Raw genomic sequence first — 24,345 nt, 5'->3', positions numbered from 1 at the left:
AATTTTCACTACAACCTTATGAGGTAAGTTGTTATATATTAGAAAATGGAATCTCAGAAAGTTTCCTAACTAGCAAGTGACAGAGCTGAGATTCAAACCTGTTACAGGTTTATTATAAGGAGCATAGGACCATTGCAAAGATTAAAGTGATTTAATGCATTAATGTGCTTAGAACATTAAAAGTGCTTAGAACAGTATTTATTTTTTTTAAAGATTTTATTTATTTTATTTATTTGACAGATAGAGATCACAAGTAAGGAGAGAGGCAGGCAGAGAGAGAAAGAGGAGGAAGCAGGCTCCCTGCCAAGCAGGGAGCCCGATGCAGGGCTCGATCCCAGGACCCTGGGATCATGACCTGAGCGAAAGGCAGAGGCTTTAACCCACTGAGCCACCCAGGCACTCCATTAGAACAGTATTTAAAATGCTTAGAACAGTATTGCTTTCAGTAACTATCTCCATTAAGCACTAACACTAAGAATCTGGAGTTCAGGGAGGAATTTTGTAAGTTAGAGATATGATTGAGTCTGCAAAAGTACATGAAGTTATTTTGATGAACTGAAATGTAAGTTAAAGTCCCATGTATTCAGTGACTAAGAGCTCTACGTTTTTCAAGATAGTTTTCCCCTTGTTTTTATTTCCTCTGAGTGCCATCTCTCAGAAGACTTCCTGCAACCAATTCCAAGTTATTTGTTCCCCCTCCCTCACCACCATTTTAATGCTTTTTCACCATAGAGATTTTTAACATAAAATCAGAGGAAAATAACGCTTTATTTTTATTTTTTTTAAGATTTTATTTAGTTATTTGAGACAGAGAATGAGTAAGAGAGAGCATGAGCTGGGATGGGCAGAGAAAGAAGCAGACTTCCCACTGAGCAGGGAGCCTGCTGTGGGACTCTATCCCAGGACCCTAGGATCAGGACCTGAGCCGAAGGCAGATGCTTAACGACTGAGCCACCCAGATGCCCCGGAAGATAACATTTTCAAGTGCAGCATCAGGATGACAATCCACACAAGCAGAAATTTTGCTCTTAGATCTTTCCTTCATGGTTTCTTTGTTTGTTTGTTTGTTTGTTTTGGTTCTACCTGTGAGAGAAAAGAACAGGTGAAACAGGAGACCTGCAGGGCAATTTTCCACTTCTAGTGGTTAGTGCGTAAATACAGTCTGATATCCTCTGTTTCCAATGTGTATAAAAATTGTGACCACATAGCTACTCACTATTTAAAACAAAGGAACAAGTAATATCTGAGCCTGACTGACTGAAAATACACCAGGTTTCCAGAGTTGAATGTCAGGCTCAAAAAATATAAAGCAAGACGAAAAAAAACCCCCAAACCTGCCTATTGCCATCAGGAACGTGCTCTCCAGTGTGATAGTCCCTAGCCATGTGTAGCTATTAAGTTCTTGAAATGTGGCTAGTTTTAATTTAGATGTTCTGTAGGTATAATATACACACTGGATTTCAAAGAATTAGTTAAAAACAGAGTAACGTATATTGATATTTTTATATGGATTACATGTTGAAAGGATAATACTTCAGGTTTAATAATGTCAAAAATCAATTTTATTACTTGTTGTTTTAAACGTGTATACTAGAAATCATAAAATTATCTATGTAGTTTGCAATATTTCTCCTTGGTAGCACTGCTCTAAAATGAAGTCTCAACTTTGCCTCTACCTGATCCTTAAGTCCCTAGGACCTTAGAAACATTTATATATATATATGTGTGTATATATATATATATACATATATATATAATTAGTATATAATATAAAAATATAAATGTATTAATATATAAAGTGACTATATTCATATCTGGAAATAAGTGCATTTGTTATGTACCAGCTAAGAGTACAAAGACTAATAACACAGGGTTCTTGTCCTTAAGAAGAAGTGAACTAAGATTCATTGAGTCCTGCTATGACCCAGGCCTTGGGCAACCTTGCAAACGAGATATTATAATTATGATTTTCACTATACAGCTTGACTCCAGCTTCCCAGTCTTCTCTATTTGGGGGCCAGAAAGTTTGTTCAAACTGAGATGAGCATAGGTATCATGGTCTTCTCTACATTCTTAGTCATAAATACCCTCCTTCCAACTCTGGCCTGTATGCCTTCATCATTTGGTATACTATAACAAAATCCCACAGCCTGGGTAGCTTCTACGCAACATTTATTTTTCATAGTTCTGGAGGCTGGGAAACTTAACATCTGGTGCTGCATGGTTGGGTTCAATTGAGGGTCCTCTCCTGGATTGCAGACTGCTGACTTCTGGCTGTGTCCTCACAAGGAGGAAGGTGCAGGAAGCTCTGTGGGAGCTCTTTTTTTTTTTTTCCCCATTTTATTTATTTTTTCAGCGTAACAGTATTCATTCTTTTTGCACAACACCCAGTGCTCCATGCAAAACGTGCCCTCCCCATTACCCACCACCTGTTCCCCCAACCTCCCAGCCCTGACCCTTCAAAACCCTCAGGTTGTTTTTCAGAGTCCATAGTCTCTTATGGTTCGCCTCCCCTTCCAAATTTTTTTTTTTAATAAACATATAATGTATTTTTATCCCCAGGGGTACAGGTCTGTGAATCGCCAGGTTTACACACTTCACAGCACTCACGATAGCACTTACCCTCCCCAATGTCCATAGCCCCCTCCCCCTCTCCCAATCCCACCTCCCCCCAGCAACCCCCAGTTTGTTTTGTGAGATTAAGAGTCATTTATGGTTTGTCTCCCTCCCAATCCCATCTTGTTTCATTTATTCTTCTCCTATCCCCCTACCCCCCCATGTTGCTTCTCCATGTCCTCATATCAGAGAGATCATATGATAGTTGTCTTTCTCCGATTGACTTATTTCACTAAGCATGATACGCTCTAGTTCCATTGTGGGAGCTCTTTTTAAAGAAAAAAAAATAGGGGCACCTGGGTGGCTCAGTGGGTTAAAGCCTCTGCCTTCGGCTCAGGTCGTGATCCCAGAGTCCTGGGATCGAGCCCCACATTGGGCTCTCTGCTCAGCAGGGAGCCTGCTTCCCCCTCTCTCTCTGCCAGCTGCTCTGCCTACTTGTGATCTCTGTCTGTCAAATAAATAAATAAGATCTTTAAAATATATATATGTGTGTGTGTGTGTGTGTGTGTTTATTTATTTATTAAAAATATATTTTTTATTAACTCGTATTATTTGTTTCAAGGGTACAGGTCTGTGATTCATCAGTCTTGCACAATTCGCAGCACTCACCATAGCACATACCCTCCCCAATATCCATCACTCAGCTTCCCCATCCCTCTCAACCCCCTCTCCTCCAGCAACCCTCCATTTGTTTCCTGAGATTAAAAGTCCCTTATGGTTTTTCTCCCTCTCTGGTTTCATCTTATTTCATTTTTCCCTCCCTTTCCCTATGATCCTCTGTCTTGTTTCTCAAATTCCTCATATCAGTGAAATCATATGATAATCATCTTTCTCTGATTGACTTATTTCACTTAGCATAATACCCTCTAGTTCCATCCATGTCGTTGTGAATGGCAAGATTTCATTTTTTTTTAGGATTTCATTTTTTGATGGCTGCATAATATTCCGTTGTATACATACACCACATCTTCTTTATCTATTCATCTGTAGATGGACATCTAGGTTCTTTCCATAGTTTGGCCATTGTGGACATTGCTGCTATAAACATTGGGGTGCACAGGCCCCTTTGGATCACTACATTTGTATCTTTAGGGTAAATACCCAGTAGTGCAATTGCTGGTTTATAGGGTAGCTCTATTTTTAACTTTCTGAGAAACCTTCGTACTATTTTCCAGAGTAGCTGCACCAGCTTGCATTCCCACCAACAGTGTAGGAGGGTTCCCCCTTTCTCCGCATCCTCACCAGCATCTCTCATTTCCTGACTTGTTAATTTTAGTCATTCTGACTGGTGTGAGGTGGTATCTTATTGTGGATTTGATTTGTATTTCCCTGATGCCGAGTGATATTGAGTACTTTTTCATGTGTCTGTTGGCCATTTGGATGTCTTCTTTGCAGAAATGTCTGTTCGTGTCCTCTGCCCATTTCCTGACTGGATTATTTGTTCTTTAGGTGTTGAGTTTGGTAAGTTCTTTTGTAGGAGCTCTTTTATAAGGGCACAATCCCATGTATGAGGGCTCCCCCCTTATGACTTAACCAACTTCCAGAGGCTGTACTTCCTAATACCATCACATTGGGAGTTAGGATTTCAACATATCCGTTAGGCCAGGGTGTGTGTGGAGGGAGGGGGAGTGGGGATACAAACATTCAGACTATATAGCACCATGTAACTTTCATAAAGAAACCAAATGAATGGGTGAGTGGATGGGTGCTTTCTCTCTCTCTCTCTCTTTTTATTAGAGAGAGAGGGAAGGACAGAGGACATGGGAAAGAGAGACTCTCAAGCAGGCTCCATGCCCAGCACAGAGCCTGATGTGGGGCTTGATCTCACACCCTGAGATCATGACCTGAGCTAAAATCATGAGTCAGACATTTAACCCACTGAGTCACGCAGGCACCCTGGATGTGTGCTTTCTTTATTGTATGTACCCATGACGAGAGCTTCCTTTACCTTTAAATTTGTGAACTTTGGAATCCCTTTAGATAATTAACTGCAAGGAGATAATGATAATAGTGACCCTGCTAGGAAAGCACAGAAGCTTCATTTCTCAAAACGACTTACTTCTCAGGCATCTTGGCTTCTCACCACACAGTGAGAAGAGGTTGCTCTTTTTTTTTTTTTTTTTCTTGAAGACAAAAGCAGTCATTCTTCTAGATCTAATCCATTTGGTTAAGTTTTACTGTTTGTTGAGCAACGTGTTTTCATTGTATCCATTTGGATGACCAATTGGCCATTCTCACTTCCCATGCCCCCAGCTGAATTCCAGATGTGCCATGCCTCCCCACCTGTCCCCCTAAACTATGGTCAGTTGCAGAAAATGAACATTTCATTCTTCCGGTAACCAGGCTAAAAACCATGGAGTTGGCCTTCCCTCCCTTATTTCTTTCCCACCCTCTCCCCTCTGGCAGCCCCAGCAGCTCTACCTTCGAAATAACATATAGGCTACAGTTCAAGTGCTCCTCACCACCAGATGCCAAGTCCCCGGTCCCGCCCATCGTGGGGCCTCCCTTCATTGTGGTGATGGCAGCCCGACTCCGTCACTGAAGAGGGACAGCCACAGTTACCTTGACACAACTTAGAGCATAGCTCCCCTGCTCAGAACCCTCTGAGAGCAACCGCAGGAACCCCTCGTCGGTGGCCTCTGAAACCCCACGCTCACAGATTCTAGCGATTTCTGACTTCTTGCCATTTCTCAGAAACAGAGGTGGTCCCCGACTTCAGGGCCTCTCCCGCAAAATGCTCTTCCTCTGCCTTCCACCCGGTGCACCTCATACCTGCTTCCAGTCTCTCGTCAGCGTCCTCCTCTCTCAGGAGGACTTCCTACCTCAGTGTATTTCTCATTTGCAATCATCCTGCACAAATACTCCCTTGCCCTGTTCTGTGTTAATCCATGACCCCTATTGCCAGCTAATGTATTATGGCTTTTACTCATTTGCGTCTCTCCCCCACAAAGGAATTTAAACTGCACAAAGCTGGGGATGCTATTTTATTCATTGTTTCCTTCCCAGTGCTTAGAACAGTGCCTGCCACGAAATAGATGTTCAGTAAATATTTGGTAGGTGACTGAATGACATTTTCATGATGAGGAAAATGAGGCCCGCGAGCTCTGTTTTAGCCCAAGGTCACAGGACTCGTGAGTGCAAGGGTCGCACTGGGGACTCTTCTGGGGCACCTTCCACTCTCTCCATCTGGGTCAGCAGGTAAAGGGGGCAGCTGCTCTGGGGGAGAGGCACACACCAAGGTTCAAATGTGTATCTTGCTGGAAGCACGGAGCTGCAATAGAAACAATGATTTTGGAAGCATTTTGGACAATCTCTGAGATTAGAGAAAGTCATTTGAAGGCATATGCCGAAGCTTTCCAGTTTTAAGAGTGGCTTTAACTATTTTTCTTTCAGCTGTAGCTTTCTGGGGTAATGAATGTACCATATGTCGATATCTCCAGGTTCTCATACAAATTAGGGAACTAAAAAAATGCCAGATGACTAAAACAGATTTCTGCTTGTTTCCATGGGAAATCAACTGCTGGGAAACCTTAGGAAATGGGAGGGAGAACTTGTTCAGTTCAAGGTGTTAGTTCTCTGGTGAGTGGTGACCCTCTGCCTGCAGCCCAGGCTCCAGCCCCCAGGGCTGTTCAAAATTTTGGACAGGCAAGACACTGTCCTAGGCTGCTGCTGTGCTGGTGGCCAAGTAACACCGAGAAGGTCAGCATGTCTTGTGTGTCTCAAAGTGTCCTTTGAGCGTCCACTACCAGGATCTGGTGCTACACTCCAGGCCCCCAAGTGTCAGGGCCTGGCCAACCACACTACAAAGGCACCTGCTAATGATTCATAGACTCTTGATAATGTAGGTCCTCTAACCTCAACCTCCCAGGGTGGTTTCAGCATGTTTCAAGCCTTCTAGAGAATCTTCTGGCAGTCAGAGGGATGCACCATCAAGGATTCTTGCTGGAAGAGTCAGTGTTGGCTACTTGCAAGTAGATGGAGCTAATTCAGGGGAATGGGGGGAGCACTCTGGAAACACGGCCAAGTATGCCCTGGGAGGCTGTGCCAGCAATGTCTCCAGGAGGCTGTGAGGAGGACTCGTTCCTGCCTGCCCAGAAATAGCACCAATTTACCTCAGTGAGAGAATGCTGAGAGAAAAGACTGCAAAAGATTTCAGTATTGTTTTGCCAGTGGCGATCTCTGGCTTGTCTGGGGGAAATTGGTTCAGGAGCATACTCTAGACTAAGCTGAAATGGAAAAGGTAACATTTCTCTCCTTTCTTCACCCAGAGTGTAAGTCGAGCCTGCCAGGGTGCGGCCCAAAGCTGACACATCATCTATAACAGAGAATGGGGGGGTTAGATTTGAATTCAGACAGCGCTGAATTCTCCTGCTTCTTCTCTAATTTATGAGCTGGTAGACCTCCAGAAACTCACAGACACAGTTTTGGTCTCTCTGAGGTGGGATGATCAAACCTCCTCCTCCTCCCCAGGGAGGTTATGAGGATAAAATCAGTTAACTCGAGTCAAAGCATTCATATGGAATCTGGTAGGCAAGAGGGGTACAGTGCATTGGACCTTCTCTTTTCTTTCCCTCTGCCGCCATGTTTTACTGCCAAAATTGGAAACAGATACCTTGGCGAGCAACAAATAGACAGTGGTCTCTCTCTTGCCATAACCACTGTCGCCATAACCACTGTCACCAGCACCAGCAGCTCGATTCTCCTCAGAAGTGCTACTAGGATGTAGACAGCCCAGAGGACTCCAGATCTTCACACAGAACATACCCACTGACTTATAACTTGTCAGCCAGGCTCAGTTGTCTTGCCAAAGTGGAATGTTCCTCAGAGAAACTAAGTGGAAAAGGACACTTATGTTGTCTTTGTCAAAATAAGCCATCGGTAGGACCCACCCCAGGGAATCAAGACCATAGATCATAATGCATTTCAAATGCCTTCCCCTAGGCTAGTCAAAACATTTTGATTCTTCTTTCTTCAAATGACTCACAGGCATGGTTCCTTAGCATGAGGCCAACCTAACTTACGGGTTCTGCTTAAGCCAGAGCACAGGAAGTGGTATTATCATTCTGTGGTCCCAGGAGTCTTTTAGTAAATCAATCTTTCCATTACAGCTATGATATCCAAAGTCATGCTCTGGTGACATAGTCTATTTCTGTAGATTCCAGTAATAGCTACTTAATACTGGATTTTGTTTCTACCCAACCCAGTTCTGACACTGACTAACTGGAGTTGGTGCAGACTCCACAAGTTCAAGGCAGAGCCCTCCCCAGGACTGCCCGCCCATTAGATGATAGTCACAAGTTTCAGGGAGTCCCCGGGTCACCAAACTTCTGCCCAACTGCCCAATGTGAGGGTTCCATGACTCCTTCAGGTTTGATAATTCACCAGAATGACTCCTAGAACTCAAGAAAATGCTATACTTACTACAGTTGTATTAGAAAGGTTACAACTCAAGAAGAGCCAAACGAGGAGAGCCTAGGACAGAACTCAGCTTACGTGCCCTCTCCCCATGGACTGAGAGAGAATGTGTCACCCTCCAGGCACTTCTGCGAGTTCACCAACTGGGAAGCTCCAATGAGCCTTGATGTCAGAGTTTTTATTAGGGTTTCATTATGAAGACATGACTGATCTCAAACTCATCCCCTCTCCAACTCCCTGTCCCTACAACTTTCCCTCACCCCATGTGAGGCTGGGCCAAAACTGTAACACTCTAATCACATGGCTGGCCTTTCTGATGTCCAACCCCCATCCTGAAGCTATCTGAAGGCCCAGGCTGATGAGTCATCTCATTAGCTTAACAAAGACACTTCTATCATTCCGGAAATTCCAAGAGTTTTAGGAGCTCTTTTATCAGGAACCAGGGGCAAAGGCCAAATATATTCTTTATTATATCATAGCCTCTTATTATTATTTGTAAAACATTAGGGCTTTGGGTTTAAGCTTTTTCCTTTGGGTAGTGTGGAATCACTTAAAGCAAGTGATTTACTGAGCAGCTACTATGGGCTGTTCATAATATACATGCTGAGAGCTATACTTTTGGAAGATAGATGATTGCATGGAGGGTGGTCTGCATGCAGTGAAGACAAGAGACTAGGAAGGAGCCAGTAGCCCCCGTGTACCCATAAATCGATGAGAGCTAACCTAGGGGGGTACAAGTGGAAACGGAAAATTTTGGAGGCATTTGAGAGAGGTTTTGAAGGAAGATTTCAACTCGCAATCTTTTTTTGTTTTTGTTTCTATAGAACAGCCATCCATCTTTATTAGATTTGATAAAAATCTGCATTATTAAAGGACAGGTAATAAAATTAAAGCTTATGTTGAAACTAACATACTAAGTTCTGTAGTATTTAGAATAGTACATAAGAAATGTCAGCTGGGGAAACGGGTAAAAGCATCACTATATCTGCAGGTGTTGTCCATAGTGTGCAATCACATAAAAATAATCCCAGGGACAATGCAACGGACTTACGTTTTGTAATGTGTTTTCCTTTTGGGGTGAGGAAGAGTGGCAAAGAGGAGCAGGAAATCAAAGGCATAAGCAGAATGGCTTCTCCCATTTCAAAATGGTAATAAAAATATTTAGATCATGGCACTAGGGCACCTTTGAGGAAAAAAAAACACACCTTGATCAGAGTAGGCTCATTGCATAATTCTTTAGTAATTGTATAATTTTTGTGTAATGGAGAGGGCTTAAAGAACAATTTTACTTTAACTGTGTGCTATCTACTTTTCTTCTCGCTCTCTGGGGCTTGATCTATTTCAGCATCACACAGCTACTTCTCCACACACTTTCTAGAAAAGCAGACTCTCATTCTTGAAACACCTTCTATCAAAGGAATCATCAAGAATTCTACCTCTAAGCAATCAGTATCATAACTATCTCGTGGCTGAAAAGAATTCCCTTTTCTATATCTTTATTTGAAGCTCCTCAGTAAAGGGGCTTGTGAAGAAGGTTTTCACTCCTTTTGATTCCTTTAGTCAAAGGATAGCAAGTACCACCAGAATCTTCTGTTGCTTTATATTGAATGCTTCTTCTTCTTCCTTTTTTTTTTCCCCCCTTGGAGTCCATGGTGGGGAGCGGGGAAGGAGAAAGAATCTTAATCAGCTTCCACACCCTATGCAGAGCCCAACCTGGGTCTCAATCTCATGACCCTGAGATCATGACCTGAGTGGAAATCACAGGTCTGATGCTTAACCGGCTGAGCCACCCAGGCTCCCCCAATTCTGACTCTTTTATCTGTTTTTTGTCTCAATTGTTCTACGGTGAAGTTCTACTGGTGACAGCCTTCTGTAATTGGCCATTCTAGCCCACCTCCTTCAGGGACACTGACCATGTAAATACCCATTTAAAGTTCTTCCATCTACTTCCATATCATAAGGTAAAACCTCATCTAGTTGATAATATTGAATTCGATCTTTAGCCTTTTCTTCAACCTAGGATTCAACGGAAGTTTTGTTTGTGAAAATTGTTTTCATCTGGTTAGAAAATAACATCCCAACAGCAATGGTTGTTCCTAAAGCTAATCCCAAGGCAAACAAGGTGACCGCAAATGCTACTAACTCGAAGGGAATAATTGGAGAGAATCCTTGGAGAGAATCTCTCCAAGCTGCATTCATATCAATGTTCAGCATATTTCTCCTAAAGAAGAGCCAACTATAAAGCTGTGTAAACATAGTCATAACAAAAATGAAGGCAGCATGAATACAACCCAGGGGTGCTCAAGGAGAAACAGTGTGGAGGAAGCATGGTTTGGGGAACCATAGCAGTTGTTCATCCGAGGAGACCAATGGTACATCTTTATCACACACCTGTTAGACCTTCTGCAGTGACGCGATCATAGTGCCTTATATGCTTGGTGGGCTTTACTATCCTGAGATTTTCTGGTTTCCACCCCCAAAGTGACAAACCCAGGACCCATAAACATAGCATGGGAGTAATTAAAAAGAATTTTATAATTTATAACTCATCAACATGATGAAATAAAATCACACTTCCTCCAGTGATATGCAAAGGCCAGGACCACAACGCAGGGTCAATCATGGCCATGGTAGAATGTGTTTCGATATCCCCAAGGGCTCTGATGGGACTCCAGGAACACAGTCTTCTCCTTAGAAATTTTCAGATTTGATAACCAAGCAGAATGTATCCATCTTGGTGGTAAAGAATGAATGTCCTATACGTTTAGAAAATCATAGGTCTCCTGGGGCACCTGGGTGGCTCAGTGGATTAAGCCGCTGCCTTCGGCTCGGGTCATGATCTCAGGGTCCTGGGATCGAGCCCCGCATCGGGCTCTCTGCTCCACAGGGAGCCTGCTTCCTCCTCTCTCTCTGCCTCTTTCTCTGCCTGCCTCTCTGCCTACTTGTGATCTCTCTCTCTGTCAAATAAATAAATAAAATCTAAAAAAAAAGAAAAGAAAAGAAAAGAAAATCATAGGTCTCCTTTTCCTGTGCACACATTTTCCATGTGCCACAAATCCATGTGTGTTCCCTCATTATCATGCCTTCAAACTGTGGGATGTTAACACAGATTATGCCATTTTCACTTTTAACATGCACAGAGCTCTTTATCTTGACCAGAGGAGTCCAGGATCTTGACTTGAAACCCAATCTCTGGTCCCTGGTGCCTGCCCTCAGCCATTGCATTTCCTGTTCCACCTGGAACAAGTTTTCCCCTTCTCAGATAACTCCATCTGGGTACCTCAGACCAGTCGAGCCAAAAGCAAATCCTTGTTGCAAGAGGGCAGAATGTGGAAACTGCCCCAGCCAATCTCGTCTCCCCACCAGTTCACTCCCCAATTCAAAGTTTTGTCTCCATTACTAACTACTATGTGAAGACTAGAGAATACTAGTTGAAGGGTTAAACTACTGTCTAAAGAAATCCAAGTAATACTGATTAACTAGCTCCTTTGTGACTCACAGAGCTCTGTGTTCTAAACTTTGAAAATTCAACTAGCAGAAAAGATCTTAATATTTTAGCTCCTGAGCAACCTTCAGCACCTCTGTCCTGGTTTTTAATGCCGTATTTCCATTATTCTTCTGAACAAAAATGTTGACTCCTCTTGTCTTCAAATGGCTGAACTATTTCTGTTTTAAAATTAACATGGTCAGTTTTTACCCTTCAAACGGACTTTTGAAATGTGTTCTCTTTGGAGCGCAAGGCCTTCCCTCCTCCTGCAGATCACAAATTCCTGAAGCAGCTGGGGGAATGTTGGAATGCACCCCTGTGGAAATCAGGTACAACAAGAACCTGTAACATTGATATGTTAAAACTGGCTATTTCTTCCTACATGCAGATTTCGGTAAACAATAAAAGCAATATTTCAAAATGTTCAATGAATACTCTTTTTTTCCATAACATTAACAAAAGACACTGAATCACTTATATTCACAGAAGTTCTGCAACATATTTTACACAAGAATTTCTCAAAAAAATAATTTCATGGGTTTCGATTGGGGGACGAGAACTAATGATTATTTTCTGTATCATGGGTGATATGTTGAAATAGAAACAAAAGTATAAAAAATATACTTTATTATGTTTACTTTTTTAAAAAATTTATATATCAAGCTTCAAGATTTTGGCTTTTAAGAAAACTGGCAACTCACAGTTCTTCATGTTTATCAGTTCATAATTTTTTTTAAGATTTTTTTTAAATTTATTTGACAGACAGAGATCACAAGTAGGCAGAGAGGCAGGCAGAGAGGGGTGGGGGGGAAGCAGGCTCTCCTCTGAGCAGAAAGCCTGATGCGGGGCTCCATCCCAGGACCCTGCGGGGCTCGATCCCAGGACCCTGGGATCATGACCTGAGCTGAAGGCAGAGGCTTTAACCCACTGAGCCACCCAGGCGCCCCAATTTTCTTTTTAAGTAGACTCCACACCCAACATAAAGCTCAACATGGGGCTTGAACTCACAACCCTCAGAGAACTGAGCTGAGATCAAGAGTCAGACGCTGCTCAACAGAGCAATTTATTTATTTTTTATTTTCTTTTTAAAATTTTTTAAATATGCGATTTATTGTTTTAAGTAATTTTTTATTTTTTTAATTAATTTATTTTTTATTTATTTTTAAATATAATTTATTTTTTAAAATTTTTTTAATGTGAATTTATTTTTTTAAAAATGTGAAGGAAATACTCCCCCTTTGATGCAATGTTTAAATAATTAAGTCAACAAATAAGTTTTGAACCTCAATGTGGGAAACGAAAAAAAATATAAAGTGTCAAGAAAGAGAAGATATAATTAACTGTTGAATATTAATAAAAATTGACACATTGCATATTTATGATCAGGCGCACATATTAAATCACCTCATCCTCTCAACACACTACAAAGTACTGTAATTATCCCCATTTATCTATGGAGAAACTGAGGCTCAGAGAAGCTAAGCAACTTATCTAAGTTTTCACAGCTGTGGAAGCTAAAAAAAATGATAAATTACTATAAGAGTTTTCAGAAAATAAAGTGTTAGAAACACTTCACAAAGCTAGGATTTGGATAAGGCATTTAAAGACCAATACAGTTTGGAGGGGAGGAGAAAGAGGAGAGAAGAAAAGTGAGAGAAATTAGAAGGGGGAGTAAAGATACATACAAAATCAAGGAGATGGTGAAGAGCTGTGAAGCCCACTGAAGGCACATGCAAATTTGATGGCGGGGTTCCCTCAGAGTAATCCAACTGTAACATTTGGGAACTTGATTTTGCCAAAAAAAAAAAATGGGTTTGTAAGAATTCAGTTATATGGGTTTTTTGTTTGTTTGGTTTTTTGTGTGTGTTTGGTTTTTTTGTTTGTTTGTTTTGTTTTTTTAAATCAGTGCTAGTTAAAATCAAGATAAATCCAAATCCTTTTAGTTAAGGAGTTACAATACTTCTGTGCAGCTGCTTGGGGTCCCAGAAAGGTTGGAAGATGGATTCATCTGTGCTTCTCTTGAACTTCTAGCTTCACTCTATATATCAGAAGCGGACAGGCAGGAATCTCCACTCAACTCTTGGCTTTTCAAGGCCTTGACAGGAAGAGGGGAAAATCTCCAAAAAAGTTGTTCTGCAAAGACCATGCTGACTCCCTCATTTTCCTCTGAAAATGTTGGCAGGGGGCACAGAAGTGCATCTCCCTCTCACATTTGAAATTTGTACCATGCCGGTTGTCTTCAGAACACTGAACAGATCTAATCGTGCAGAAAGTTCTGCCTAACTTTGCTATCACTAGGTTTCAGAAATATTTTGGTATTTCAGAGGCTGGGCAGCAATCTATAAAGACTGTCCTCACCATTCTAAGGAGCAGTCCTCCAAGATTTTGAAAATTCCTTTCTCCTTCAAGCATGCCAAAGTCCCCTAGTCCTCCCACCTCCATGCTCCTTGGGAGATTGGAGGGGATAAGGGGCGAGTCTGATTTGAGGAAAAGCATTGTGATGCGATTGCTGGTCTAGACAGAGTCACAATGTGCCCATCTGGGGACTGTGGCAGTTGTGGTTGATTTGGTATTACCTACCACTCCTGATCATGAAAGAGTAAAGCTTGCTCAAGTAAAGAACTGATAACCTTTAATACATTGTTGCTTTTTTCTTCTTCTCTCAATACAGACTTAAAGAGAAAATTCTCTTTTAGATTATTAAATCTATAGTCTTTTAGATTGCTAAAAGATTTTTCACGTTAGGAATTCAAGATAAATCAAAATCATACACAGAAGATTTCAAGGTGGCTTAACTGGAGTGTCTCCCCACTCAAGTGGTCCACATAGTATCTTCTTTCTCTGTCCACATGAGCTGATGACAGACATAATTCACCCTTAGTGGTCCTAAGGTATATTCCTCATAGAAAAATCAAACATTATATCTGAGAAGATAATAATCTAGAGATAAAAATCAGAAGAAGTAAGAAAATTGATGTTGATTTCTCTTAAGCATTCTAAAGGGGGAAAAAATCACTTTTCCAGCAGTTTAAAACATAGTGATGTTATAAAGTAAAAAGGGAATCGTAAGAGTATAGGCTTTGGAGTCAGGTTGCCTGGATTCTGTTTTTGGCTCTGCCACTTACTAGCCGCGTGACCTTAGGCAAATGACATTACCCATCTGTGTCCCATCCTTTCCATCTGTGAAATGGGGACTGTGACAGTACCTATTTTATGGTATTGTTACATGGGTTGAGTCAAATAATACATGTGAAATGCTTAAATGGTGCCCGGCATAGAGTATTTTTTTTTTTTTTTTTTTTTTTTGACAGAGAGAAATCACAACTAGGCAGGGAGGCAGGCAGAGAGAGAGGAGGAAGCAGGCTCCCTGCAGAGCAGAGAGCCCAATGTGGGGCTCCATCCCAGGACCCTGGGATCATGACCTGAGCCAAAGGCAGAGGCTTTAACCCACTGAGCCACCAGGCTCCCCCCAGCATAGAGTATTAAACAAAGTTTACTTTACACCCTATCTGTGGCATTCAGATTACTGTAGCACGTTATCAGACTACCACTTACGATTTCCAGACTGGGTTTCCAAACTAATTTATAAAGTCCCTGCAAACATAGTTTCTGACTGTTTGAAAACAGCTGATCAGAAGCGTTGTTATAGAAAGCACAATTTTGACTTCTGGTTTAGCCAATGAACTCAACAGTTAATGTGAAATGACATCAGATCAGACTGTTGTCAGGAGCATTTTATAAGCTGAAGAATATTGAGGACGTTCAAGAAAATCTGGATGTTTTCAGTCTCCTAAATAAGGCCATGATTGTTTTCATGTTGTGGTAAAATGATCCTCCCTTTGGTCACGTGAAGCAATTTATCTTATCTGAACTCAAGTCTTTTTCTATATTGTTTTTGGAAGCAATCAGTGCAATTAATTCGGAAGTTTCCCTGACACCTCCTCCCCCTACCCTGCCCTGTGTGCGAGCGCGCACACACACACACACACACACACACGTCCATTCTTTTTTTTTTTTTTTACACTGAATCCTATGGTTGGGTTGTAGAAATGGAGTTTACACCCTGCTCTGTTAGATGTTAAAGCCCATGGTCTTTTTTTTTTTTTTTTAAGATTTTATTTATTTATTTGACAGACAGAGATCACAAGTAGGCAGAGAAGCAGGCAGAGAGAGAGGAAGGGAAGCAGGCTCCCAGCCAAGCAGAGAGCCCGATGCGGGGCTCGATCCCAAGACCCTGGAATCGTGACCTGAGTTGAAGGCAGAGGCTTTAACCCACTGAGCCACCCAGGTGCCCCCACACGTCCATTCTTTACTATAAGATGGTACTTCCTTTTCATTGAGGATTAATTTTTCAATTTCTTTTGAAAAACAAGATCACATGTAAAATAATTTCTAATCATTTTAATGAAATGTTATCATGCTGAGCAGAATTCCTGGCGTCTTTCTTTGAAATTCCATGATCAGAGCACATCACTTCTTTTTTTTTTTTTTTACATTTTTTACTTATTTATGTTTATTTCTTTTCAGCGTAACAGTATTCATTGTTTTTGCACCACACCCAGCAGAGCACATCACTTCTAATAGCCCTCTACTGAAAGGACATCAGAAACAAGGAGACAACCATAAATGCTACAACAGGCCTAGAGAGGCAGTCAGAGAAAAGAATAGTCACAAGACTGGAGATGATTCGGAGAGGGAGAACACCTAAGGATATAAACTTATTCTACCAATGTCCAATTCACAGGGGGAGGGAAAAGCCAGTTATTGTCAGAACTGTGGAGGATCTGAGACTTCATCCCTTGCAAGCTAAAAAAAAAGGGGGGGGGCACCACAGTTTCTTGAATGGTGATAGAAGACAGGAAACTCCTGGATCAGATGAAAGTTCATTACTCAGCAAAAGCAGAAGCCAGAGTATTAGCATTTTTGTGTCAGTTACTTGGGTCCCAACACAGTAATAGGTTGTGCTATAGAAAAGGAACCATGAGCTTAGGGAATGTGAATGTTTTATAACAAGTGTGAGTGAGTACGCCTGCCTCTTCCTCTGAAGAGAAACATTATTATACTGGACAGTACGTTTGATTGCCTTTTGCTCCAGAGGGAGACATTTTCTTTAAATTCAAAGGCTGTTCACTCTGTAAGTATCCCTGAATTTTATAGTCTGGAAGAAAGGGCCTTACTTACAAGACGGGCAGTGCCTTGTTCATAAGATGTGTGAAAATACTAGAAACCGATGGAGAACTGTCTTCCAAGACATTAATAGATAAACTATTCCACACCAGCCCTTTAAGTACTCAGAAGGTTTGTGTTTGTCTTATACCAGTTTCAGGTTTCTAAAAAGTGTCAAAGAACCCAGGGACTAATAAGAATATGTAAAGGCAAGGAAATATTCCTCTGTGTAAAGGAGGAAAGCCACACTTACTGGTGAGAATGGGTATTCTTTGTCCTATTAGAGATGAAAGGCACTCTATTTAGGGCTGATGTTTGGAAGGAAAGTAGCTATGGAAAACATCTACCCAGAGGGCTTATATTGGTAAGCATTCATTAAATGAATTAATAGGGCTGATAATTTCCTGTGCTTTCCAAAGAAAAAAGGTCACACAAAGATTCTGCAGTCTTCAACTCTGGAATAACAGTTCAAATGTTCTATTCTGAGAGAGTTTGTTCTTCCTGGAATGTTGGTAGTTGTGACAAAGGAAACAGCTCCATTATCAAATAAAGCTAGAGAAATGCTAGGGTCAGCAAAATTAAACAAGTATTTTTAACTCGGGACTACTCAGAGTGCTAAGCATGTTAACACACATTGTGAATCCCCAAAAGGGAGATAGTATTTTCCAAGAGAATTTGACCACGGACCCCCTATTTCTCCAGAAGTTCAAAGGAGAGAGTTCTAAGGAGAGCTGCCTGGAAATGCCTCAGCAGAGGAATGGCCCTAGCTCACTGGCCATGGATGGTGAATGACAACAGTGCTTTGGGAAGATGTTGCCTGATGGGTCTGCCATGCTCCAGGCAGATTTCCTATGGATTAGAGCAATGGGGGGCCTTTGCCTTTCCTTGATCAAATGTTGGTGATTATATCCATTACTGACCAAAATCTAGGGAGGATAAATATGTATCATTTTAAGATAGATCTGAAAAGTTTTGGCACTGAATAAGCCCTAAGAAATTACCTATTCCAACCCCTTCAGTGCAAATAAGGAGACTGAGGATGCAAAGACATTAAGAGACCTGTCCCAAGTCCCAGAGTTAGTTAATGGCAGAACCACACCTGGAATCTAGGTCTCATTAATCCCAATTTATGCTCTCTTCACTAATAGCAATCAAAATGACCATTAATGACCACTACCATTGATACTGAGAAGGAAAACCAGGCTTTTTTTTAGTTTTTTGTTTTGATTTTGTTTTCTTTTTTCCCCAGAGAGGTAAACAACATGGGTAAATCCAGGAAATTAATAAATGAACTCGGGAAAATGCATCATATATCAGCATGGGTGATGGCTTTAAGAAGAGATCATCTGGGCGTGGTTTTTAACATTTTCTAAGTATACAAAGCACCTTTCATGATCGTTTTCCTTTTTTTTTTAAGATTTTATTTATTTGTTTGTTTGTTTGTTTATTTTAGAGAGTGAAATGGAGGAAGAGCCCATAAGTGGGGAGAGGAACAGAGGGAGAGGGAGGGAGAGAATTTCAAGCAGATTCCAAAGCCAGCACAGAGCCTGACACAGAGCTTGATCTCACAACCCTGAGATCATGACCTGAGCCAAAATCAAGAGTGGAGTGATTAACTGAGTCACCCCGGGTGTCCCCATGATAATTTTCCAAAGAGAGTCATGTTTATGTGAGAAACAAGAGCATCTTCAATTTCACTACCCTGGTAAGGTTTCTTGAGCCATCGATAGCCATGCCTCAGGGAGCAAGCAGCTTCTTAGTGAAAGGGAAGAAGCAATTCCTTAGACTTGAAATTAGGTGCTTTGTCAGGGCTGATGTCACTGAAATTTGAAGCAAGTCAGTGTTAAACTGTGATCTGAGATGTTCTATGGTACATTCTATACGCATAATGAGATATGGAGTTAAAAGACTGGAAATGTGGAGTCCTGGGAAATTGAGTTACCTTCCTTAGGAGGTACAGCTTAGTGTTTTGTCTGTTTTAATAAATAAGGATGTTCCAAACCCCTTAAGGATTTTTCATTACCTTCAGAATAATTCACTGCATGGCTACAGCTAGTCATTTCAGATTTAATTAATGAGTTCACACATGTAATGTTCTTCGAGCAGTGGCTGCACGTGCTTCATGAATAGTAGCAGAAAGGTATTATTTCATATTATAATTATAACAGTTAGATTCAGGTGCAAAAAATAAAAGCCACCGTTGAGAATGTCGAACTCATTTTTTACTGTAAGCTTGTATCATATATGTATTACATGAAAGTTACTTACTTATCACTGGCCCATATGAATAATAATTTTAAGAATGAGTTTCTCTACCGGTATATTTCATATTGCCTAAACTCAAAGCCACAGACACTTTATGATCTTTCCTTAAGTAGTTTGTTTTCAGTCATGAAATGTTTTTCAGTTAGATTAAGCTGAAAAAAATCTCCTCACGAAGACACATTTGGGATGTGAGTAGGCTATTGGGAAAAGCACAAACTAAAGCCATTTCAAAAACTCCTTGAAAAGTACCTTATCGAATATACTTGATGTATTCAATTTTAAAATATTCATTTTCCATCTGATTGAGCAGTGGTTAAGCAGAAGAACTCTGAAATTGGACTTGCCTGGGCCCAATCCTAATTCTTCTACTCAGTGCTCATCTGACCTCTGATTAGTGACTTGTTTATAATGTGCCTCAGTTTCTTCCTCTGTCAGTAGGAGGAAATAACACTGCCTGGATAGCAAGGGTAAATAAATCAGACAATACGTATAAAGCTAGTACCTAGCACACAGTATGTACCTAGCAAGTGTTTATTATTATCATTTCCAAACTATATCACAGATTAGTGGGGCCGACCACTTCAATCTTATGTGTCTGTGTGTGTTGGCGGTGGGTGAGGGTTGGGGGAGTGGTGATAAATAAACAAGACTGATTTTAGAAGAATTTGGACCATAATTTTGTAGTATTTTATTTTTAAATCCTCAGCACCAACAGCCTCTCCTCTGGCACACATTCAACTGTCATTTTAGGGTCAAGACCACATTTGACCACATTACCTCTTGGGCAACTTCCTGCTCATACGACATTTTCTAGGGGATGTTTTATTCTCCCAGTCTTAGCATTTTTAATGGCACAGAGTCAAGGATTTCAAAACTGTTGGTAAAGGTGGATTTTAACTGGCAGCCATTAATTCAGAAACTGCTAATTGTTGCAACAGTGTTATAAGAGCTGAAACTTAAAACAATGCTTTCTGTTAGCTCAGGACCTTCCCACAAAAGCTCAGAACCGCTCTGGGGAACAGATGTGCATAGGGTGGGTAGAGAATGCTGGGTTAAACCCTGCTGGTGGTTTTGGTTTAGAATTTAGATTTTACTTTCACTATTACTAGGCAGGATCAACTGACATCAAATATAAAATAAAACAAGCATAGCAGGTTGGTCTTCAAGAACAGGCCCAGCACTGAAAAGGCAAGGTTTAAGCACGTGCATATACATAATACATAATGTCAGTATAAATTCTATGAGCTAGAGGATTTTGCATTCTAGAGTCTGACGTTTAATACAAATTACTGTATACTGAAAATCAGAACCAGTAAAAAATTTCTGAAAATTTAAAAAATGCATTCTTTCAACATTTAATTCCAAGCTCTGTGCTACATGTTGACATAGGGATAAAAAAAAAAAAAAGTACAGTAGTGAAACAAAAATGCAAAAAGATAGATAATACCACATCATGGTAAGTGCTAGGGGAACACAAAGAAGGGAGAAATACACTTGCCTGGAGCCTATGGAAGCTTCACACAGAAAGTGATTTTTGAAATATGCCTTCATGGAATGCTATAGCTCAGCCTGCATTTTACTGTAGCTAACAGCAAAACAATATAATTACCACTTCCGTACTCTTTCTAAGTCTCACCAGAACCTTAAAAAAAGTAGGTACTGATGTTCGAATAGACAGACGGAGAAACTGGGGTTCAAAGATTAAGAAGGTCAGGGCCACATAGTCAGTAAGGAGTGGACTGAGGACTTGAGCCCAGATCCGTATTACCCCAAATCTGTTACCACGCCCCCACACCGCCCAGAAAGATCCACTTCAGCTCCCTACTGCCAACCAGTGCACTATGAACTTGTAGCTGTGTGGAGTCTTGGTGTGGGAACTCACTCTTGAAAGCCCATTGAGAATGTCAAATTTTGGTCTAAAGAATTGGGTGAGTGAAAGGTCAAGATGGTGGGTCTATACATAGTTCACCGAGGTATAGTGCCCTCTCCTTACTCTGAAAAGCTATCACATTTAGTTCGAGACTGTTTACTCTGACTCTTGGGCTGCCAGATTCTGTCTCTCAAGATCTGTGAATACTTTGAAGTTAGGGAATAAGCCTCATACAGCAGTCTCCCCTTATCTGAGGTTTTTTTCCATGGTTTCAGATGCCCACAGTCAACTGTGGTCCAGAAGGAGATGATCCTTCCTCTGACAAATTGTCAGAAGGCTAACATTACATCATAACACTTATGTCATTCACATCACTTTATCTCGTCATGTAGGTATTTTATCGCCTCACATCATCACAAGAGGAAGAAGGGGGAGTACCATACAATATGATATTTTGAGAGAAAGGCCATATTTACATAACTTTATTAAAGTATATTGTTATAATTGTTTTATTTTATTACTGTTGACTTCTTACTATGTCTAATTTATAAATAAAACTTTATTATAGGTATGTATATACAGGCAAAAAACAGCATCTATAAGGTTTGGTACTATCTGCAGATTCAGCCATCCACTGGTGTATTGGTGCTTCTTTCCCACAGATCAGGGCCTCTGTGGTGCTTCTTTGAGACCCTCAGAGGTCAGCACTCAGGAGTCGGCTGTGGATTCACCTGATGGTTTTCCAAGGCCTTGATAAGTGTGGATGTTGATTTAAGTTAGGTTGACCGAGGTGAAGTGACTAGACTTTGGGTGTACATGATCTAAAATAAGAAGGCATGACCTAAGCAGTATAACAGTGGTTTTCAGACTAGTGCCTCTCAGACTTCAGAGTGCATGTGAATCTCATGACTACGTGTAGCCCTACCCAATACACCTATTTAAAAAGGAAGGAAGGAAGGAAGGAAGGAAGGAAGGAAGGAAGGAAGGAAGGAAAGTCATGTCCAGACAAAAGTATTGCAATTAAAGATGAGACGGAGGCAGGAGACTCAATTTTCAGGGTTCATATCCCATTTCCAAACCTTGTTGCCATTCCTCGTCCTTTTGCTTTCAGGTCTATGAAGAGTAGATTAAGTCCATAACAGCTACCATTTATTGTGTACTTACAAGGCACTTGGCATTGTTTTTGCTGCTTTAAGCATGTTATCTCATTCACACAGCATCCTAGAGTACTATCCTTATATTGCTGATGATGGGGGAAAAAAAATAAAATTAGCAGTAACTCCCTTGCATTTACACAGGAAGAGTAGGGATTTATTCCTGATTCACCTGAGTCCAAAGTCTAGTCTAATAGTTCCTTGCCACTGGGTAATAAGGAAGCATTTCAGGGATGTGTAAGCTTGAAGTCAGGGTGGGATGGTGCAGAAGATGGAGACGCTCAGAAAGCCTTGCAGAACAACGCGCCTGACAGGAGGTTTATGCCCTTCGTATTTGCCTCATTAGAGCGTTTAAATCCACGGTCGGCGGGCAGGGGAGGGGGTGATACTTAAGAGAGGGAGCTACCTCAGATAGTATCTGGTAGCTTGCAAGGTGCTTGCAATTTTAGCACATTGCTGAGGCCAACCTCTCCCTTTCCCCAGGAACTCTCCACGAATTTTTCCTCCTGCTATCTAGGAGGAAAGCTCCACCCTAGATTTTTGTGAGGATCTACGGAAATTAAGGCTGGTGGTGTTAGAGTCAGAGGATTTAAGGTTGACTTCCACAACATACTGGATTGGAAAAAAGTGTGGTAGTTTGCCCAACGAGCGGGGGCGGGGGGGGGGGGGGACAAAAAACAGTTGAAAGCATAAGAGAACAACTTCTAGACAAATTGTCTTTTCATTTTGACTTGGAACTAGAAATGGGGTTAAAGGAGGTGCCTGCTTTCTTAAGGCTTGCTTGTAAGCACCAGTCAACTAGTGAAAGACGATTAGGAATGTCAGCCTTTTCCTGACTGCCAGGACAGAGCAGTAGGTTCGTTTTCAGTACTCTTCGAACAACTACCATTGAGAAGGCATCCCAGCAGACTTTATATAACCTAGTAATGTTGTCTGCACATTTTTCAGGAGGAAGCAGATTTTCCATAGGAATAGCTGTCAGCTTTCAAGAAGATAGTTTGCTTTTTCATCCTGAAATTGAGCAGGAGACTGTGGAGAAGAAAATCATGCCTCCGATCAATCAATAGGGAGAACCCCTCCCCCCATACTCTTAACAACAGGTGGTTGTGATGAGGACGGTCAACTCCTTTATGCACAGTTCACAATTGTAGGCGGAGCGTTCAATTTCAGCGTCTCTTAACCTGTTGCTGAGAGACGAGGGAGCCCAGCACTCAGTGTCCGGGAACATGGGGTTTCCTGCTGGAGAGGAGGCTGAGGTGTCCAGGGAGATTGGTTTTACCCATTCTCCTCCGTCTCCCTCAAAGCCTTACCACCCCACCCCCGCCCCGCCTCATTTTTGTGTTCTTCTGGGGTCCTTCTGTTCTCCTGAGGAGCGGGAGATGAGGAGGAGGGATGATCTCCATCCTGACCCCAGTCCTGCAGGGGAGTTGCCAGAAGGGCTATTTTTAGTGGTAGCTGCTCCCCTCTAACACCCAGGGGAGGAGCTGCGGCAGTGGAGCGGCCGCAGAGCGCGGAGAAGGCTCGGTTTTCCGCGCCCTGTTAGGGATGGGGGAGGTATTAGGCGCAGCCAGTTCCCCAGGCAGAGGCCGCAAGGTGGCCGTCTCAGAGGCCCGGGCGGCCCCGCCGGGAAGCGCGGGAGGGTTCGTTTTCCACATCCAGGGGAAAGCCTCCGGCGGCCAGCGGCAGCCTCGCCGGCCAGTCCGGGCTCGGGGTGGTCTCCGCAGAGGAGGAAGTTCCCGGGCACGGCTGCCTGCGTCACAGCGGGGCTGGGACCGCGGGGCGGGCGGGCGGGCGGCGGCGGCGGCGACCCCGGGGCCGGGCGCTGGGCGGCGCTGGCTGCCGCTGGCCCGGCTGCGCGCGGGGCGGCGCTGGAGGCGGCTCCGTCCGCGGCCGGGGAGGCGGAGGGGAGGAGGGCTGCGGGGCTGGGGCGGTAGCTGCGTCCCGGCTCGGAGCCCGCGAAGAAGACGAGGAGGAAGGCGCCGCCGTGGCCGCGGCCGCAGTGCTCTGGGAGCTCCACGCCATGAGCAGCGGCCCCGCCGACGACCCCGCTGTCGCCGGCCGCCGCTGAGCCGGACCGGGAGACAGCTCGCCGCTCCCCAGCACCCTCCCCGCCGACACCCTCGCGCCCGGAGGTAAGGGCGGGGACCGCCGAGGGATGGAGAGGGGTGGCCCGCCGAGGACCGCCGGGCTGGGTCCGCTAGGTGCGCGGGAGCCACTGCTCGCCCCGCCTCGCTGCGCCCTGCCTGCTCCCGCTCTCGGGCGGGCGGAACGTGGTCGCCTGCCCGGTGTTTGGTCCTTGCAGCCACCCGCTATTGGGGCTTTGGGACCCGCCAGCCCCTACCCCACCCATCCTAAGCCAGCCCCAGCGTCGG

The 24,345-nt window shown here is 42.7% G+C and overlaps 1 protein-coding gene and 1 pseudogene across 1 annotated transcript in view; one reads left to right on the top strand and one right to left on the bottom strand.

The window, feature by feature from the left end:
• Nucleotides 1-9,332: 9,332 nt before the first annotated feature.
• On the bottom strand, nucleotides 9,333-10,764 carry LOC123925173 (annotated as a pseudogene).
• Nucleotides 10,765-23,869: 13,105 nt separating this feature from the next.
• LRRC8C (leucine rich repeat containing 8 VRAC subunit C) overlaps nucleotides 23,870-24,345 on the top strand; it is a 78,148-nt gene continuing 77,672 nt past the window's right edge. Inside the window, exon 1 of the mRNA XM_046023090.1 lies at nucleotides 23,870-24,105. The gene's annotated coding sequence lies outside the window, so the exon portion shown is untranslated. The remainder of the gene's footprint in view (nucleotides 24,106-24,345) is intronic.

Source organism: Meles meles, chromosome 1 (genome assembly GCF_922984935.1).
Source record: "Meles meles chromosome 1, mMelMel3.1 paternal haplotype, whole genome shotgun sequence".
Lineage (NCBI taxonomy): Eukaryota > Metazoa > Chordata > Mammalia > Carnivora > Mustelidae > Meles > Meles meles.
This window is presented reverse-complemented; position numbering and strand designations above follow the sequence as displayed.